The sequence below is a fragment of the Eretmochelys imbricata genome, chromosome 14, assembly GCF_965152235.1.
Source record: "Eretmochelys imbricata isolate rEreImb1 chromosome 14, rEreImb1.hap1, whole genome shotgun sequence".
In the NCBI taxonomy this organism is placed as follows: domain Eukaryota; kingdom Metazoa; phylum Chordata; order Testudines; family Cheloniidae; genus Eretmochelys; species Eretmochelys imbricata.
The window spans coordinates 9,753,742-9,764,496 of NC_135585.1; positions in this window are offsets into that span (position 1 = coordinate 9,753,742).

The window sequence follows — 10,755 nt, forward strand, 5'->3', positions numbered from 1 at the left end:
GTGAAGGGGCAGAGGGATTACCTGAGTGTCAGCCACATTTCAAAAGAGGCCACGGATGTTAGGGATACCTCAGTTTTGCAGGGGCTTGGGTTGCAAGAGCATGAGCCTGATTTTCAGAGGGGGTGGGGTGGAATGGAATGAATGGGATGGGTGGTTGCTCAGCCATTCTGAAAATCAAGGCCAGGGTCTCAAAGTGAGGCAGTCAAAAAGCAGTAGTCATGACTCAAAATCATGGGCCACGTCTGCTGTGATGTGTAGGTGCTATAGAATGAGGGCCACATAAAGCCATTCAGACTGGAGCTGTGTACTTGTTGTTTATCCAGTCCAATCCAATCTGACTTCAGTGAAGCCAGAATCTGAGAACTGATGTTCTTCCTGCAGGCTCATATTTTACTGTATATTGGTGTATGGTACCTGAACCTTGTCCTTGGATGTGTTCTCCTTCTAGGTGGCTGTCTTTATACTTGCATATACGACTTCTCTTATCTATTTTTCTGTCTTTCTCTCTCTCTCTCTTTATTTTAATCTGCATATCTGTTAGTCCTGTGCACTTTCTTAGGTAGCTGTATTAATATTTGTGTAGGGGTTTTCACCTAGCTTATGCTAATATCAGCTATTTATGGGGCTAAGATAATGTGAAATTTCATATTCTCACGGTACTTCAGCTTTCCAGGGACTATAACACTGATTAGATCTCACATCAGTCGTGGCCTCCAGCATGTTGTCCTGAAGCAGAGAGAGTGTGTGTGAGAGTGTGATTCAGGAAGACACGGTCTATTCCCATTTCCTATTTATTGGGTTATTCACTCAGGTTAGGGCAATACAGCAAAGGGGAGTATCCCCGATGGCCTAATAGGTCTCCTCCATCTCTGGACTCTGCAATTCTGCAATAAAGTCATATTGCTTCATGATCATGATGAGGTTAGAATTACAAGTGGATGTTGGGTCTGACAATACAGTCAGAGTCATACACTGAAAACCAGGGACTGCTGATTCATTCCTCTCCTACTCTAGTTGCATCTACTGCTACCACACTGTACATTTCTTGTTCAGTGACTGCAGGCTTGCACTGGTGTAGGGAATGACCATGGTGGCTGTGCAGAGGGCCTAGAGACAGAGCATTGGATGGGCCTAGAGACAGAGCAAAAGTTCTGTACAGCCCCAGGAAGAAACTTGAGAGAGAGAAACAGAGCTGTGCTTTCAACTCAGTCACTCATTCAGGGGGCTTTAAAGCCAATGTGAAATACATCCAAGTTTTTATTTAAAAAGAAACAATTTTAAGTAAACAGAAAATGATTTAATTGCCCCAAGATCCCACTTCAAAAATATTTCACATGCCCAGTTATAATAGACCTGTTTTACAGAAATCCTGAGCACCACAAACTCCACTTGAATTCAAAGAGAGCTGCGTCTGAAGAAGTGGGGTTTTTACCCACGAAAGCTTATGCTCAAATAAATCTGTTAGTCTTTAAGGTGCCACCGGACTCCTTGTTGGTTTTAAAGGGAGCTGTAGGTGCTCAACACCTGTGAAAATCTGGCCTTATGTTTGAACTGCAAAAAGAAACAAAAGAAGAAAATCTTCCAAATGAAGAGTACTTTTTCTGTGTGAATGCATGTGTACACACTCACACACGGTAACTTGCCTTACATTTCTGCATGGCAAGATGACATACACAAGATGGGTACGCAACTGTCCAGTGCCATTTTAGCTGAAGAATCAATTATTCCCACACTATCTCATTAGGAGTAACATATCAAGGGATGTTTGTATCTTAGGTTTCATGCTTGAAGACTTGAGGCCTGATTACTCTGGGCCTGATTAGAACTCGCTCTTGCATCTGATCCGATGATTGTCATCATCTTTAATGGTCTTTATAATACATGGGGCCAATCCTTCTCCCATAGGATATGAATAAATCCTGTTGACTACAATGGGAATTACTCATACTCAACAGGGTGAGATGAGGGCCCCAGACAAGGCTGTAAATACATCAGGAAGTGAAAGGAAAGGAGGGCAGTACATCTATATACATCAGAAATGACTTAGCCAGTCAGCATATAAGTGACTTGTTACTTTGGATGCTGTAGTCTTCTTGGTTAGAAAATCCATGTGTCTTGTAGTAATGGAACATGGAGGAGGTCAGAGACTATGGTGATGAGATAGATAGATTTCACAGAATTTCTGGAGAAGTAGCTATTGTGAAATGTCATTTTGTGCCAGTTTGGGAAATATGTTTTAAATTATATAGAGGCCATTACCCAGGGCAATGCAGAGAGTGATCATTTATTTGTTAAATTTTAGTGGTGAGTGGAAGCTGCCCAAACATCTCCAAACCACAAAGCGAGGTAAACAGTTTGCCATAATATATGTAATAAAAACAGCAATTAGCATTTATGTAGGATCTTTCCTCCAAAGACCTCAAAGTGCTTTGTAGAGGCAAATATTTTATTCACAGGGGAAACTGAGGCACAGAGAAGTTAATTGATTTGCCACGGTTGCTCAACAATGGCAGAGTGAGGAAAAGAACCCAGATCTCCCAGTTACTAATCCCATGCTCTTGCTGGTCTGCTGCCACTCCCAAATAACATGAAAACCAAATAATAATCTATGGAGAATAAAGTTATATGTTCCCTGGTTAGAAGGTTGCTGAATGTTTAGAATCAGGGAGTATGCAAAATAAATAAGGGATCACAGACTCAAAGGCTAAAGAATAAACTGTATGGAAAGTATTGAGATAACATATATGAAAGGTAGATGTTAAACTGGTGCACTTGCTGGCCATGTGTGATGATAACATAGAGATAATCACATCATCACTACAGAATAATGCAATTCTTGTGAAAAGAAGATTTGCAAACACTGTTCAAGGGACTAAAGCTCTCTCCCTGAGTGATGTAGTGATGACATAGAAACTACTTTTCATGAAGGAATAACACTGGTAACATTTGATTTAAAGTGATAAGATCATTACTGTGTTTACAGAGATCACAGGGTAGCATATGCTGTTCATTCGTTATTTTACCATACTGGGTTTTTCTATAGTATATTCTTCTTGCTCCTTTTGGCCAGTTCCATTAACAGCAGCTGAGACAGAAAGGGTGCTGCATTTCTTACTTGTGGTAAGCCCTAAAAACTCAAAGCTAAGAATATGTAAAAACAGGAAGAGAGAACAAGCCAGGAATAGAACATTTGCCACCGCTCATATTCACAAGAGGGAAGGTAGATACTTCTCCCAAATTAACATGATCACATATTGCTTAGCTGGAGCATCCGTGAAACAGCTGTTTACTTTGCTATTTTCAGTACCATGCATGTTGATTCAGGTCCTGATCTTGCTCCCAATGGAGTCGAGGTCAAGCTCCTATGAATTTCAATAGGAGCAGGACGGGGCATTTATTCAGGATTTTGGCACAGCACAAGTTCCGATGCTGGGGCCTGATCCTTTACGAGGTACTCTCAGCTCCCAAACAGCCTGCTCCTGCTCTCATGGAAGGCACTGGCAAAACTTCAGTGGGAGCAGAATGAGCTACACTGAAGCCAAGGCCTTCACCTAGCAGGGGGCACTCCCCACCTTACAAGATCAGAGCTCTGGACTTCACCATATCTTCACAGAGTGGGCCTTCTCCACACAAATACCTGCTGGCTGTGCTCCAAGGAGTAGGGAATCCAGTGCACGGGGACAGCAAGACGGTAGCTCCATTCTGTAGGGGGGTTATGAAAAGGATTAACTCTGCATTCAGTTCCGATGTGATCACAACTGTATCAAGTTGTAACACATCACCATCTTCACAACTCCAAAAATAAATGTAAGCAGTTTGTTAGAACCAGTTTAGCAGCCAAAGGGCTAATATATTAATAACGTTAGACTCACAATGGCTCGGAACAATAACCAGGGAACAATGGATTAACTCACTACTGAAAATAGTCAAGTTTAAAAAAAAACACCTAATTTTTTACAAGATCCAAGACCCAGCTGTGGCAGCCCTTTTTTGGTATCTCCAGAGATGTTAGTACTTCCCTCTACATTTCACAGAGGATATGTCAACCATTCTGAATTACTCCAGATTCACACCAGAGGTCAGAATGTGACTCATGGGCTTGAAGGGGAGAATTCTCTGAGTAATAAGGGTTTGGATCCAGACAACAGTGTTTTTAACTTTCCTTGGCATCGTATCTCCTTTTTATCTTTCTTCTTCTTTGCTCTGTTGTTACATTTCACCTTTCCATGCAGAACGCCTCATTCTGCTCTTACTTGGACCCTGGGTGAATCAGGAATAACACCGAAATCAATAGAGCGGGTTACACTAATGTCTAAAAGGACTGACATCAGGACCAGTATCTTTGACTGTAGGCTCACTATGTACCATCCCTTCAGATAATTTTTAATAAAGCACCTTTCATCTCTAGCTCTCAAAGCACTTTACAAAGGAGGACAGTACCACTATCCTCATTCTACAGATGGGGAAACTGAGGCACAGACCGGTGAAGTGATTTGGTCACAAGTAGCCAGCAGAGACTAAATAGAACCCAAGTCCCAGTACAGAACTCTATCCACTGGTCAACACTGTCTCTCAGGTTGCTCATCTGGGTTTGTATCTTTGGACTTGATTCTGCTACCCTTACTCATGCTGAGTAGTACCTGACAGTGTGAGTAGGCCCATTGATTTCTGCTGAACTTCACAGAGTGTGGTCCTCGGGTGGCAGAAATAATCCAAAAGAAACAAAGCCAGGTTTTCTCATCTGGCTGATAGCTGGGATTTAGGGTGTTTTACTCCCCGGGCCACTTTGCCAAATTCCAGCCTATATATGTAAATGGGTAAAACTGAATTCATTCGTTACTGAAAGAGACTAAATTCTGGCACCAGTGGACCAACCTGCAAAGATACTGTGCTCACGTGAGTGTGACTGAACTTGGTGGTCCTTAGATGAAAGTATGAGACCATAACAGAGATACAGAATCATGTCTTTTTTTGTCAGACTAGTACATTATTGCAAATTTAAGACAACAATGTTGAGCATGCAGACATAGTTACTAGCCCTGGGTGCATTTCACAAAGGACATCCATTCTGATTCTGTGGTATGAAAAGATGTTTCTTCAAAGGGCCAGATCCCCCCACCTCAATCACACCATGTAAGGCCTCAATTCTATTCCCATTGACCGCAATGGTGCAGGAATGGGCCCTAAATGCGGAGTAAGTCTACTAAAAGTCACTGTAGAATAGACGAAAGTCTGCCCCGGAGACTATGATTTGGGCCTGATTTTCAGAATCACTGAGTGCTCCCACTACTCCAGAAGGGAAGGGGAACAAAAGCATTAACTAGCCATGATTAACCTCAGAAATAATGGTTTCCTTTTCAAACACAGAGCTGTGCCTCTTCTTAGTATAACTACCTCTGCTCCAGTTGCATCTATTAAAGCCAATTCCTGGGGGAGACAGCTATATGTAACCAGATGTTACAACTGTGGAACCAGCAATCACGAGTACAGTGGTGTCATGGGCAGTTTAAATTCTTACTGTCTGAACAACAAGTTACATATATAAATAATGGGTATGTTTGTGGGAGCAGCTGTCAATGGGGAAATCCCCTTATCCTACCATAATCCTACATTCCATAACCCCTGCCGATTAAACTAACGTTATTTACGCTGCTGCTTCCTCCATGGGGGACCTTCAGTCCATTCAGTCCTTCCTCAGTCTTTTAAAGTTTCAATCTCAAAATATGCTGCAATTGTTCTCTATTTGGGAACTTGGAAGTGTGATGATGTTAAACCCTGGTTGATGAAGGGCAGGAATTAGGGGATTTAGCTCAACTAGAGTCTAACAAGAAATGGGCTCAGAGGTAGCAGGTGAGAATTTGTTTGTACAGCAGAAATCTTGCATTGGCTCCAAGAGGTTTCAGTGTGTGCTGAGTGGGGAGAGGTGCGCACAGGACGATCTATGTACAATGCTTATTTGGCCTTTATTACTATAGTACCTGAGCACCTCATAAACTTTCATGTATTTATTCTCATCACATCTCACTGGGAGTCAGAAACTGCTATGTTCTAAACCTGGCAGGACAATAGTTCCCTGTGCCTCCTGCCTCAATTTTCTCATCAGTAAAATGGAGATTTGGGCCCCGATCCAATTTCCATTGAAATCAGTGGTGAGAATCCCAGTGATTTCAATGGAGTTGGATCGGACCCATAGCCCTTACGCACCAAATAAGGCGACAATCCCACAGGCCATTCCATGCCGTCAGACCCCCTGCACACTGACAGAAGGGTTCACCCACTGAAAACAATTCGCAGGATCGGGGCCAAAGACCCATCAAACTTTACTGCTGGTGAAAAAAAAAATCTGGGTGTAGCCATAAAGGAAATATTACTCCATCATATTTCTCATGCAGATGTCTGACACACATTTCAGAGGCAGTAAGAAGACAGACTATGTGTTCAGACCCTCCCAGTCTTTTCCCTCCATCTGTAAAAAAGGAATATCCTACATGCTCAATGCAGCAATTTAATACCCTTGCCCCAAATCAACCACGATATTAGTACTATTGGGCCAAAGTCGCTCCTGGTGTCCCTGTAGTGAAATCACTGTTAGTAAAGGGATGGATTTGGTCCAGTCTCCTTTAGATGGTGGAAATCAATACAAACTCTAAAGGCAAGAAAGTTTGTAGTTTATGTGCTTTTTATACCACTGATGTGGTGTATCACGGGGAATTCTGAATCCTGGCTTTGACCTCATAATCTTCATGTTGTTTCAGGGGAGTTGTATTGTTTTGTACTGAATGCAAAGGAAATAGTTCTCCATTCACATGAGGACTAATAATTTGGAAGCTGTTAGTCATCCCAGGCCTGACTCTGATCTCATTTACATTGTCTTTGCAGCCACACAATTTCACTGGCTTCTGTGGAGTTATACCCTAATGTACACCTCATGAAAGTAAAAACTATGGTCCTCATCTTGCAAATCCTTACTCATTGGAGTAATCTGTGCTCCCTTGCTGGTGTCGACCGGACTACTCCTGTGATTAAGGATTACTCCAGTGTGCAAAGTTTACAGGACTGGGCCCTGAACCTCTGGTTTTTTCCATTAATTCTATAGTCACAAAGAGGAGTCGGAAGCTTTAACAGCCTCTGCGGTAATTCTAATGCTGGCTGAGTCCTACCCTCGGTAACGGAGTGGAGCCCCTAAATTGTGCAGGCCTGTTGCTTCAGAGGTCAGACGTACTGGTGAGGAGATGAGATTCTAAGTAGCCCCTTAGGGGGAACTAAAACATTCGGCATAATTGAAGCTTTGTTACACTCATACCAATTGGAACTTAAACTGGCATCTCGCTGGAGTTCAGCGCAGCAACTGCTGCCGTTCAGCACAAAAAAAAATATGTCCAAGCCTATGCAAAGCTGAGGAGGTCAAATTCCAGGGGCTCCCATGGCCTCGTGCGGTGCAAAAGCCAGCGAGATTACTTGCTGAATCGGAGGCTTATTTTGCCTCTCCAGCAGTTGCCATTGTGGTAACAGGAAAACAATACTGCTTCTTAGCAGACAGAGTGTTATTCATTTCATCGTTCTTTCCAGCTGCGTCACTGAACCAGAGCAGTTCCCTCCTGCAGAAAAACCCTCAGGAAGGGAAACTCAGCAAGGTGAGCCTCAGAGAGGTTATCCTAGAACCATGCCCAATGGTGGGAGGGGTCTGGAGGGCTGAGGATTTGGTGGACCGACGCCCACAGATCTTCAGGGGGTACAGAGAGCAGGGCGCCGACCCCACTTTGTGCTGAAACAAGATCTACCCTGCAGGGACAGCTCCTTTGCTCCGGGCAACGCAGCTCCTGCAGGAACTGTAGAAGAGGTAGCAGAACGGATGGGAATTGTCCAGCCCCAGCCTAGCACTGAGCTGGATGGCTCTCCCCAGGCATTACTGTGCATGGGTCCCCCAAATCCTTCTTTATATTTAGAGACCAGACTGTGCACCACTGCATTAGTACAATAGGAAACCTTTATACTGCATTAGAACAGTCATATCAAACCTCTGTTTGTGCTTCATTAACACAACATCTAATAATCACATCGTGCCTTACCTCCAGAAGTATCCCAAAACAAATTACAAATGACTGGCTATGGAGAGATCATCTCATTTAGTGAAATGCAGCCACCTCTGGGCCAGAACTCAGCACACAGCCACACTACACAGACGGTTACCAATTGAATTCCTTTGGTATTTCAGGGAGAATTTGGGTGAGCAAAACATAATTATCTAAATCACAATCCTGCACTGGTATGGACATTGCTGAGTTGTGCTTTTCTGTCTCTATAGTCTATGACTCCATGAAACTGGAATTTGTTTAGGAGACACCCACACGCTGGCAAAATCACTATGGGATCCTTAATAAACAAAATCATGATAATACCTAGCTCTTAGCTAGCACTTTTCATTAGTAGCTCTCAAAGTGTTTTACAAAGGAGATCACTATCATCATCCTCATTTTACAGGGGAAATTGAGGCCTGGGAAGGTGAAGTGACTTGCCCAAGGTCACACATCACGGCAGTGGCAGAGCCAGGAACAGAACACAGGTCTCCTGAGTCCCCAGGAAGTGCTCTATCCATTAGCCCACATTGCCTCCCTCACAGATGTGACTGGGACCTCATTTTTGCATCTTATCTAAGACTGCCTTCAGCATCACACTGCGCCTAATAGAATGCTGGGCCACTGGCTCAGTGCTGACTGAGAGGCAAGAGTGCCATCTATTAATGTCTATTAAAATGATAATCCAATAAGAATTGGGGCCTCATTCTGCTAAGTACTTCATACACCCTAGACAAAAAGACTGTCCCCCAAGAGCCAAATTATCATCATTACTTCCTGCAGCACCGTGGGTTTCTCCTAGGGCTGTCTCTTAGACTCATTCAATGAAAAAGCAGCTATTTTCCCCCAGAATATTTTTTTTCGGCAAAAAGTCTTTAACCTGAATTCTGACTTCTTCAAACACCTTTAAAAATTTTTTTTAAATAAACCCCCAACTTCTAAGGAATATTATTCCCAAACACATACTTGTGCCTCCAGCAGAACAAATCAAGTCATTTTTGTTTCTGCTCAGGCCTTCAGCATGCAGACAAAAACATTTTTTATTCATCAGTGGTAAAAGGCTACAGCCATTTGACTTTAAAACACAGACATGCTTAGTTCTGGGCTCTCTTCCAGGAAGTCTGTGTCACCCGGGCTGTAGATCGATATGTTTGTCTGCAAAGTCACCCTTTTGATCTGTAATTTTTCATTTTGACACAAGAAATGCCTCTTGATCAAACTTCAGTTGGTCTATTAAATTCTAAATCATAATGGAAATGAGAATCACATTGCTGTAACCATGTGATGACTTCACAGTTTGGCGTTTACTTATTCTTGTGTTAGTTTGCTCGGCTGTACATTTATGATTCCAACAACACTGCAAATACTGTTCCCTAGCTTCATTTAGGACAGCTGCTTTTTAGGGGGAAGGGGAGCCACAGCAGCGGTCTGGTTTTCTCATAAACCAGCCTCTCCACATTATAGAATAAATCATTCACGGAATGGCTTAAGCTACATGAAATATTATCACAATTTTTTTATACTGTGCTACCTGCACGTCACGTCAGCCAGGATCTTCCATTTATTGTTTATAAAGGTAGGTTTGGACTCAGAAGCCCCATGCTCCTTAGTCCCTCCCCTTCTCCCCCATTAGCTCTTACTCATATGAGCAGTCCTATTGGCTCCTGCAGGACTGCTCAAGCCAGGAGTACTGGCATCCATAGGTGTTTGCAGGATCAGACCCATGCATTTATATTTTTCTTCAGTTAATGAGTTCAAGATTTTCTCTAACAAAGACAGCTGGTGTTATGTGCAGGGCAGTGCATAATTTTGTGCCAGGGCTTGCCAGGGCTGAGCTCCGGCACCTCTAGGCTTGGCAGTTCATAGCCCTGGCACCTCTGGGCTTGCCGGGTCAGTTATGAAAGTAAAAACATTGCTTGAGCCCTGACACCTCTTTCATGACAAATTAAGCACCGGTGCAGGGAGTAGGCAGGAGACAAAATGTCTGGAAAAAGAGTCCCCTGCTTTTATTAACTGCACCAGCAATTCTGATCAGGCTTTTGGAAACATCATGTTCACACTAGCCAGGCACAAAAGCTTAACATAGGTTCTGGTAGAGTCACTCCACATGAATATTACATAATCAGATTTGCATAGCTACTCCCATGCTAACACAGGGCTTCTCAACTGGTGGGTCGCAACCCCGGGGGGGAGGGGCGGTCATGAAAGAGGTAATGGGGGCGCTGAGAATTTTTTTTACAATCTAAGCAAAAGAAACCTTGCTTCCCAAATCTCTGCACACCTTTGCCCTTCAAGGTCAAATATTTTCTGCCAACCTCTTGAAACACACTTACACTGAATGCATCTGATGAAGTGAGCTGCAGCTCACAAAAGCTTATGCTCAAATAAATTTGTTAGTCTCTAAGGTGCCACAAGTCCTCCTGTTCTTTTTACGGATACAGACTAACACGGCTGCTACTCTGAAACCTGACACTTACACAAATCAGTTACACAAACGTATGGTTTTTTTAATCAATACATTTTCTACGCTTACTTTTATAACAAATGTAAAGGGGTTGTGAAAATTTTTGACTGAATAAAAGCCGCCAATCTGTGTGGGATGAGAAACACTGTACTAACACATGGCCAAGATTTCAAGAGACCAGTGATTTTGAGTGTCTCCATTTTTGGGTGCTCAACC